We start from the raw sequence: 10,808 nt of genomic DNA on the forward strand, positions 1-10,808 counted from the left end.
AAGCAGGAACAAAAATCCATAAAAACTGATAAACTACACAAAATTTAACAACTTCTTTTGAGACAAAGACACTACTAAAAGATAAAAAAAGATTAACTGCAATTGGACAGAAAATATTTACAGATTACATACAAAAAGAAAAATTCTTTTATTCAGAGTATATTAAGACCTCTCAAAACTCAGTAGATTAAAAAACAATTCAGTAAAGTATAAGCAATAGACATAAATAGACTTTTTCATCAAAGAATTTTAAAGATAACAAACACATGAAAACATACTCAACATAAAGAGTCCCTGAGAGGTGCAAACAAAATCATGGGATACTGCTTTTCTCCTATTATAAGGAACTGAAAACATTGACAACATTCACTGCTGACAAGGACAAGGAACAAGGAAATATATATAGCTAGTAAGAATACGACATGCTACAGTAAAATTTTTAAAGCTTTTGGGTAGTTTTAAAATGAAATTAAACATACAATTGTAATACGACAACATTCATAAGCATTGATACAAGAGAAATAAAAATATTTGTTCCCATGAAAATGAATACAATTATATTTATATCATTTCTCTTTCAGTTGCAAAAACTACAAAGAACTTGTATTGATTAGCATTTTTGCTGTCACAAAATATCTGACATACACAATTTAAAGGAGGAAGTATTTATTTGGCTCACAATTTGGCAGGTTTCAGTCCCAGGTTGACTGGTTCGAAAGCAAACCCATGATGGCACAAGAGCATGGCAGTGGAAAGATGTACAGGAAGCAGAAAACAGGGAAAGCGCTCAGCAGAAGGGGTTAAGACCAGCTGTACTCTCCCAGTTTATGCCCCATGACACATCCAGATACACCCATAATGTGTAGTATTCTTGGAGGTGTCTATCTTGCTGATTAAATTGACAACCAAGATTGGCTTTCACACTGTTAAATGGTCCTCAGTAGATAAAGTGATAAAAACATTATAGCTGGTACATAAAATGTGGGATATTATTCACTGATAAAGAGAATGCAAAGCATGGATAAACCTCAAAAGACTTGGGTTAAGTGGAAAGAAGCCAGATTCTAATGTTACCAACTTGGTGGTTCGCTTTACGTGACATTATAAGGAAGGCAAAATTATGGGAACAGAAAACAGGTAAATAGTTGCCATGGACTGGATCAAGAGATGGTTTCTCTAAAAACAGGCTGTAGTAGAGTACTGACAGATTGATTTGTTCTCAATCTTAAATGTGGACATGCATTTCTGAGAGCAAATTCATAGAACTGAACATGAAAATTGTTGACACTGTTGTACACGGAGTAAAAAATTAATAAGTGATCATAGTTTTGTATATATGCGTATTTACAAATGTGTATGCTTTGGTCACAGTATAGGAGAGCACCTGTGTTTGAGCTTCCATATTACAGAGGCTCTTTTTCTACAAATTCAGGGAGGAAAGTGATGTTACTAAACTTTGTTCAAAATACGGAGTTAATGGAAAGTTTGCAGAAGTAAAAGAGAAAAGAAAATACACAGTTTTCTGGATGATCCAGTTACTATCATTCACACAGTTTCTAAAATTCAGGAAACCATGGGGTTGTAGGTGAAAAGTTTTCAAGCACTAACACAAAGACTTGGACTGTTTTGGGGAGACAGGAGGAAAACAAAAGAAACTGATACTTCACAAATGGCAGAAACTTAGCAAACCATGGAACAGATGAATGCTAAATGTTAATGAATGACTGATATATGCACCCAGACTCTACTGTTTATATCAATTGATAAAGTTAATTAAAAGAAGATATAATATGATAATGAATGTCAAAAAAGAACACTGTGTATATTTTTCTCTGCAACATCGCTCATAATCTACTTACTTGGAAACATTACTTATTGTTCTTTTTGTAAAGCAAATACTGATTTTGATAGACATTCCGACATCTTTCAGAAAAGACAGACAACTTTTGCAAATGCAAACCTAAATGAATTTGGAATAATTTTCTTGCCTTGTAAGAAGATGTTCCTTAGAGAAAGCATATTAAATAGAAGAAATGTGATGATTTCAGTAATCACAGATGTTTATGCTGGTCTATTGATACTTGACTTCACATTTTTTATACCATCTACAAAATTTTATAAATTTGGTGTTAATGAGAGTGTGTGATGTTGATAATCCTGACTATAGTTAGGGGAAATGAACGTGGCCACTCTCCAATTTTGAACACACATTTCCATCTCCACAGCCTCCCTGTTAAATCTAACACTTCCACTATTCAATACTTGGCATCTATTATGCAAGAATTGGCAATCTTATTCAATTAGTGGGAAGGAAAATAAATTTGTCTATCAGTTGAGATTATTATATTTGTAACTCCTCACAGAAACCTTTACTTTCTTTATAAGGTTATATGTGTCAGTGGCCAGCCAGAGTTTGATTTGGTAAGGTTGATATGCATCAGATTCCATTATTCAGAATCCAAAAAAAAAAAAAAATGTTAGCTAGAGTCATAAATAGTAATCTCATCATCCACAGTTTGTTTGGATTTCCAGTTTAAACTACCTGAAGTCAACTGAACTTTGAAAGTGTTAAACAGAAACTTACAGCAATAAATAGTTTATAAGTTTAAGTTAATCACTGTATTGAGTAATATAGTAAATTCAAAAATTTCTCATTCTACTTGGCTTTGTTTAGTGTATCCATACTGTTTATACTAACTGTTCCCTATTAACTTAGTAATCACTTTAATTATCAGATGTGCATAGTATCATAATGCTTGTGTTCAAATAACTGTATTTTACTTAATAATGGCCTAAAAGCATATAGAGTAATTACATTCCTAGTTTTGTATTGATGTATTTCTACTTTATTATTATTGTTATTCTATTACTACATACAATTTTTAAACATCATAGGTATAGAAAAATATATAAATAATATATAATTAATAATAACTTCATGCTAATTAAAACATTATATATAATTAAAACATATATATATATAATGTTTAGTACTGTCCTTTGTTTTAAGCATGCACATAGACTCTTAGCATATCTCCCACGAATAAGAGAGCAATGTATATAGACTTTAAAACATGAAATTTGTTAAACAGCTAGTGCCTATCTTTTGTAGAAATTTTGAAGTAGAACTTCAGATATGTATAGTATATCAAGTCGTATGTATTTATATCCATTGGAAACATTTCCTTAAAAGGGCACTGACATAATAAAAGATAGAGAAAAACTTATTTATAATTGAGAACCCACTTAGCAAAAGCTCTAGATTGTATTTCCTTAACTTCTTTCTGATCATAATAATTATGTAAGGTGAATTTTATACAGCAAATTGTGATCCATGATCAACTTTATTTCCTGCTTCAGACTCTAAGGATGGCATTCTAGATATCTGTAATTTGGTAATGTACAGAGGTGACTCTGATGGTCAGATAGTTTAAGAAAAGCTAATTACAATTTTTGGAGTAGGAGATTGTATGGGCCTTTTGAAAAATATTTTGTTCAGCTTTTGATTAGTACCTGTTTGTAGTATATAATGATCACATTCCATGTGGGGAATTGGTACACACAGGTAACACATCTCAGTTTTCCTTCACCTTCCCCTCCTCTCTCTTCCCATATCCTTCATCTTTTGATCTCCTTTCCCCTTCCTTGCCTTCCTTTCCCTTCCTGTGTTCATCATCTTTTGATCTCCCTGCATCTACTGCCTTTTATTTTGCTCTGTATTTGTACGTTATGAGATATTTAAGCTCATATGTCTGATTAATTTCACAACATGATGACTAGTCTCTCGGGGCATCCATTTTCCTACAAAATACTCAAATTTATCCTCTTTTGTGGCAGATTAGTTTTCCACTGTGTACAAATACTACTTTTTCTTTATCCGTTCGTCTACCGATGGACATATAGGCTGCTTCCAATCTTTAGGAAGTATGAATTGTGCAGCTATAATCATGAATATGCGTGTATCACTCTAATGTGATTTCTTTACCTTTTTCTGGAAAATACCCAGAAGGGGAATCCTGGGTCAAATGGAATTCCATGTTTTAGTTTTCCAAGCAATCTCCATACTGATTTTGATACTGGTGGTTCTTGTTTAAAGTCTCACAAACAGTGTAGAAGGGTTCCTTTTTCCCCACAGCCTTACCATCATTTAGTATTATTTGATCTCTTAAAAATATATGGGCTTTTGATCATGATTGAATTAAGTATGTTTTTGAGGCCCTGTTGTTTATACTTCAGTGAAGCTACTGTAGATAATTTGTCTTGTTACTCAGAAAGGATCAAGAGTGGTCAGCAGCAATTTCAAATTGGCTTCTTTGTCAAATTTTCACATTTTTAACTCTAGTCATAAATACAGTTAATTTTTTCCATCTTATTCAAATTACTCTCTGAATTTCTTTTGAACAATTTTACTTATCCTAGTGTAACTTCAGTATTTACTTCTAAAGACACAATTTGGTGAGCTTCAAAAAGATGGAAATTAGAAATACTGTAGAACGAAACAGAAGTAATATCTGCCCTACAAGGCAGCACTTACACGTTTGAATTCAATGTATTTATCATCATGAGAAATAACAGGAAATGTTTACTACATTAACTGTGTACTCTTTGAAATTTTCCTTTTTAGAAAGAACAGCTCAACAGTGGATATGTTTATCTGCCTTTTTCCTTTGATGTTTTTTTCTTTAATATTGTTTTTCTTTCTCTTAAGAATTCTCCCTTAGCAAGGTGGACAAATGTTAAACCTTTTGCCCTTCCCCACACATAATGAAAACTGACTTATTGTATTTCCAGTTTTACCTTGCAGATTGCTTCTACCTGCTGCTTAGCATAATTTTTTCAGTGTAACTGAAGTGCTTAGTGGTTAATGAGAGAAAAAGGCCCAAAAGGAGACTGTTGGGGAGCATCTTGCATAAGCATAGTTATGATGGAGCCAAAGTATGTAAAGTGGATACAAAACCTTTAGGGTTTTGTAATTTTAATTATAGCACCCATCATAAATGATTGCTGTAATCTAGAAAATCAATCATTTCTGCCAAATTAAAATTCACTTAATTTGCCTGAATTAGTGATAATATATTTTTACTTCTTTCATTTGGTTGGGCAAAAATCAAAATGATGTTTATTGTCTTAAAAACACTGTTAATCTTTGATAAGGGTTTTCTATAGTAATTCCTAAAACTGACCCCTTGAAAGCAAAAGGGTTGTTTTAGGGTTAGTAAACTCCGTGACATGATCTCTGTGCTACCCTCTTTGACTCAAAATGGAAAAGATGATACTGTTTCTTCCTGATTTCTTGATGGTCCGTCTCAGGGCCCAATTTCAGCCCAGAAAACAGTTTACATTTTCACATTATAAAATTACTTAAACGATACTGTATAAAGAAAACATTTATGATTTTAATTTGACTTGTGTTGTAGTAATCAGTGTAACTTACTGTGTTCAAAAAAAGAGATAAATCATTGTAGTTTTAAAATATCATTGATACCAATGTAATTAGAAAGCCAGAAAACAAATAATATCTGGTTTAAGTAAATAGTTTAAGAAGAGAATTCCTGGGTCATATGTGGACCATCTGACACTCATTAACTTGATAACAGACAAGGTTCTCTTTTTTGTGTACACACTAAATTTCCTATCAAATCCTCAAGTTTTGAGGATATGAATATGAATACTTCAAAACAGTAAAACTAACAACCAAAAAGATTTTTCTGACACAAATAATATTTTTTCTGATAAAATCCACTTCTGTTTATGGAATGCATCAATGACTAGACTTCGGGGGCGCCCTTGGGCCCTTTCACTGCAGGCTGCGATTCTGAACCATCTGCAGATAATCCTCGTGGTGCTCTTCCTGTGCTACCAGCAGCTTCCTCAGCTTCTTGTCTTGCCCTTTGCCCAGCTCCTTGTCCTTGGTGTCACATTTTCACCAAACTTGGAACACTTGCCACTTCCTGACAAGATCCTTTCATTGGGTGGGATCTTCACCTCGGCTGGCTTTGCTGGTTTTCACTCTACTGTTTTAGCCCTAAAAAGAAGGCAGCTTCTTCCTTTTTCCTCCTCTTCTCTTCTTCCTCTCTTTTTTCTCTTCTCTCTCTTTCAGTAAGGTATCTAGGTCCACCAGTTTCACCACCATTGGCAGTTCTTCATGGCCTCAAACTACACCCCGAGGATGTGGCAGGATATCAAGAGGGAACCATTGAGTTGCAGAATCTCAAGGACTTTTTTCTCCTGGACAATCTTCTGCATGCCTTCCCCAAATCTGACAGTGTCTGTAGGGAGCCCATGACAGTGGACTTGAGATTTAGGCTGGTCCCTGACTCCATGGGGAACCCCAGGACTTTCCTCATGATGGCCCCCATAATCTTTAGCATGTGCATGAGGTATAGGACATGCTACCTCGCAGCGTCTGGTTGGGCCTCCTCCTTGCAGCGTTGTGGGCCTTCCTGGAGAAGTTTCTCTGACTGACCAGGGTCTGCATTTCCTCCATGACAGTGCACCTGTCAACATCACCACAGAGGGATTTGTGTACTGCCATCTTCTTGTCATAAAAGCTCTTTTCCAGCTTTGTCTCTGCATTGTCCCAATTCTCCCATTGCCTGATGATGTCAACTGGAGCAGGAAGGATGTCTTTCACATTTAGGAAAAACTCATTTATGAACTTCTCGTACTGAACTCTGACTCTATTGTGCTGCTTGAGTAGTTCATCCAGCATGTCCTTCCAGGAGCTCATGAGGAAGACCAGCCACACTTGCCACACTGATGCTTCTTCTAGGGGCCTTTCATGGTGATGAAGTTTCTTTAGTGATTTTGATATCTTATAGGCTGCCATCATCAGATGACCTGTGTGCAAAAAATACCACCTGACTCAGTCATTTGTACAAAAGGCTTCTGCCGATGCCAGCTCACTGTTGTGATGTGGAGACCAGAGGAGAATCCTCCTCTACGAATGTCCAGGAAGACCCCTTGCTTGAGATGGCAGAGCAATTGATGTGCCATCGTAGGTGACCCTTCCCCCATGGCCACGATCAGGATGGCTTTCCTGGTTTGGATGCTGTCCACAGGATGAAGTGTTTGGGGGAGCACTTCTTTTTCAGGGATATCTGCAGATATACTCAAATCACCTTCCCCTTGCTGAAGAGCTTTCTGATCCCTGACAGCTTTGGGTATCAGCTTCCCATAGGAATGTTTCTCACTGGCAGCAAACTTCACCATGTAAAAGCAGGGAGAGCCATTTGATGGTGATATGGTTTGAGTCTGGATATCTCCTCAGAGCCTCGTGCAGTCACAGGGGCGGGCTTCTAGAATTTTTGATAAATTTGTGATGCAATTCTGGGACTATTGTGTGAGTGCTGCACCCACCCCAAACTGGGAGTAGCCTACATACAATATAAGGCTTTACATAAAACAGAAAGGGTCTTCTCTGTGCTCCCTGTTTTTGCTCTTGCTTCTTTGCCATGTACCACTCTGCTTTGGACCCAGCTGATTATGGACTAAAATCTCAACAAACTGTGAGCTAAATAAACCTTGCCTTCCTTAATTTGGGACACTGGATATTTTATCTCAGCAACAAGAGAAAAGTAACCAATATAGATGGATAGCCACAACCATTGTCCACAATCTTCTAGACAAAATCCATGATTTCTGGCAAATATTCACTGACCCAGGTTAGGACATCAAGAGGGAAGACCTTTTGTGCTTCTATATCTTAGTAGAATTCTTCTCAGAACTAGGGTAGTTTGGAGGAAATAGATTCATCAGTCAACCTGTGTCACACATGGAATGTAGCTGGTCAGAAGCAAGTCCTTGACTTCTTCCAACAACACCTGTGCAAGATTATCCACTTCCTCCCTGGCAAGGCTCAAGGAGCTCTGTGGCCAGCTCCAACACACACTGGATTTGCTCCAGCATCTACCTCTTGTCTGGAATCATGACCTCATGTAATTTCACCATGAAAGACTTTAGGGCACTGTGAATATTCTCCAGGAGCTGGGCAGCTAGGAGCTTCAGATCCCCATGCTGTTCAAACAGGTAGTTCTGTCAGGCTTTCCCAGTGATCTTATCATTAACATTCGTGATGTTCATACAGTCCAAGACATCATACTGGAATTAATCCTTTAACATTCTTCTGAAGATACGAAAAGACATGCAGCACCTAGTGTGTCCCACGTGAGATGCATCATAGACAGTGTGTACAGCACTACCGCGTCACCTTTTTCCCATCTTGAGGTATGAATACGTCCTTGTTCTGTGTGAGACTATTGTACAGGCAGAACCTGCAATGCTCAGTCCTGGATGGAGGGGACCACTGCAGCTTCACTCATCAGTCTTCATCTTGCTCCCCAGTGGACCCTGACATCAGTGGGAATCCCTGACCTACGCTATCACCCTTCCAAGGACCTCTCTTCTTTTTTAACATAGGCATTTCTTATTGTAATTTCTCTTAGTATGACTTTGTCATGTCCCATATTTTGGTATGTTATATTTTTGTTTTATTTTTCCCATGAGATATTTTAAAAATTCTCCTTTGATTTAGACTTTGACCTAATGGTGTTTAAGAGCGTGTTTTCTGGCTTTTGCATATTTGCATATTCTTATTATCTTGCTGTTAATAATTTCTGGTTTAATGCCATTATGGTCAGAATAAGTACTTGATATTATTTTGTCTTTTTAAATTTGTAAGATTTGTTAAGACCTGCTGCATGCTTTGTCACGGGGACTGTCCTGCATGTGCTTGAGAAAACTGCATTCTTCTGCTGTCGTGTAGAAAGTTTTACCTCTTGCTGTGTGAGATAGCATACCGAATGCTGGTGATGCAGGCAGTAAAAGTCTTTATCAAATCAAGAGTAAGAATAAAGATAAGAGTTTACTCAGGACAGAATCTGTTGCTAAGATGGACAGCTAGTGAGTTTCCAAGACAAAAACTGTCATTAAGGTGAGAGATTTGAGTTACAAAGGTTTGAGGATGAGGTAAAAGTCTAGGCAGCAAACATGGTTATCTAAGTAATATCTTTTTCAAATCATCTAATACCTTGGAGATTTTTTTTTAGAAGCACCTGAATTGTCTTTAAAGTCGATATTTAAAATTTAAGGGCCAGTTCTTTGGAATCCAGTCCTTTAGGAAGTAATTGTAAAGGTTGTGGTGCTAGTGTTATTGTCCAATTCATTCCAGGTAGAGGTTGGAGACTTGGTTTAATCATTTAAGCAAGCCAAGGGAGAAAAGTCAGGGGAGTTGCTCAGGCGCCTGTTCAAGAAAACTCCTAAAGACCCAGGGAGGTGTGAGTGAGATCCCAGTGCAGAAGTTAGAAGCCAGATCTTTGGACAGCAGCATAAATGTCTGGATGGTCGAGGTGAAGTCTAACCCCTTCCACAGAGAAGCTGAGAGCTGGGTTTTCTTTTCTCCTTCTCTGTACTGATGCAGGGAAAAAGTATGGGAAGTGTTCACATGCCTATTTAAAACTGCTTCTTTTCTCTTTATGGTCCTGGAGGACAAGCAAGTGCTGGGCACCATTATTCTCAAAGATAGGCAAGTTAGCGTACAGTCCTTCCTATGGAAGATGTAATATTTGCAGTACCATATGTTCAGTTCATATCCTTTGTTCCCTAAAGAGAAACAAGGAAAAAGGGTTCCTCTTCAACTATACCACATCATGCTGGAAGGGAATCTTATACTGTCTGAGACTCACCTACCTACCTATTTTGATCTGAGCATTTTCTTAGTTTCCCAGAAAGCAGGAATGTAGCACATTGTTTCTGGATTTTTCCCATAGGGAATTGACTTCAGTGTAAATATTTTTCTGGTGTATGCAAAGGTAATGGAAAATGTCTAATGTCTGGAAACTCCTACTTTGTCATATTGCTAGTGTCATTTTTCTGTGCTTATCACCGTTTCATTGTGACTTGAATGCTTGCAGAGGGGACATGCCTATCCAAATACCTTGGTGCACTGTTCTTTACTGTGTTGGTATTTTTAGTATTTTATGCCTTGTTCTAACATGACTTCTTCATTTTGCAATTAAATCTAAAGGCAGGAACAGGAAATGACCTGTCAAAGACCACAAGATAGTGGCAGTAACAGAAAACCCAACTACTTTACTCCTCCACCAATATATGCAGCATGTCCTGGACACAGAAAATGAGCAGAGGAGGCACACATTTGGGAAGGAGAAAGGATCAGGAGGACCATGGCCAAGAGTGGCCGTGACATCACATTTTTCTCATTGCCCTTGGCTGATTTCCTTCCATAAGCCTCTGCGTCCATCTGTTCTTGCTCTCTGTTGAAAGAAGACACTAATTAAGTCTCAATTTACTTTAGTACAATATGTGTTAAACTATTTCTGACTTGGAGAAAAAAAGACTACTCAGATTTGAAACACTTACAATAACAAGTGGTTATAGAGCAATTTAAGATTCATGGCACTTTGAGTAATCTTCTGGGGAAGACAATTAAGAAGATAAGAAAAATTAATTGATATGAAAGTAATAGTGAGTCTTTATTGTGCAATTCCATATTCCGGCCACTATGCCTAATCTACCAAATTTTAAAAATTATAATTCAGTAATACTAAAATTTTCATATCTCAAGCATACTAGCCTTATTTTAGTAATCAATAGTTACATGTATCCATCCACAGGCTGCCATAGTTCAGATGAAACAATGCAATAACCTACTGCATGAGGAAACATAAAAATAAGAAAGTGCCCTAATTTCTATTTTAAATTATTGAAGTTCCCTGGGGCTTTGTAATTTATCTGTTCTAATACGAGCACATGACCTACTGTTTTCAAAGTTTTATTATATGAGCTACGCT

General features: G+C 36.9%; 1 pseudogene; it reads right to left on the reverse strand.

Moving 5' to 3' along the window:
* Positions 1-5,797: 5,797 nt before the first annotated feature.
* Positions 5,798-8,356, reverse strand: LOC100715598 (cysteine--tRNA ligase, cytoplasmic-like; annotated as a pseudogene).
* Positions 8,357-10,808: the final 2,452 nt, after the last annotated feature.

The sequence above is a fragment of the Cavia porcellus genome, unplaced genomic scaffold, assembly GCF_034190915.1.
Source record: "Cavia porcellus strain 051 isolate PalLab524CR breed Dunkin Hartley unplaced genomic scaffold, mCavPor4.1 scaffold_2, whole genome shotgun sequence".
In the NCBI taxonomy this organism is placed as follows: Eukaryota; Metazoa; Chordata; class Mammalia; order Rodentia; family Caviidae; genus Cavia; species Cavia porcellus.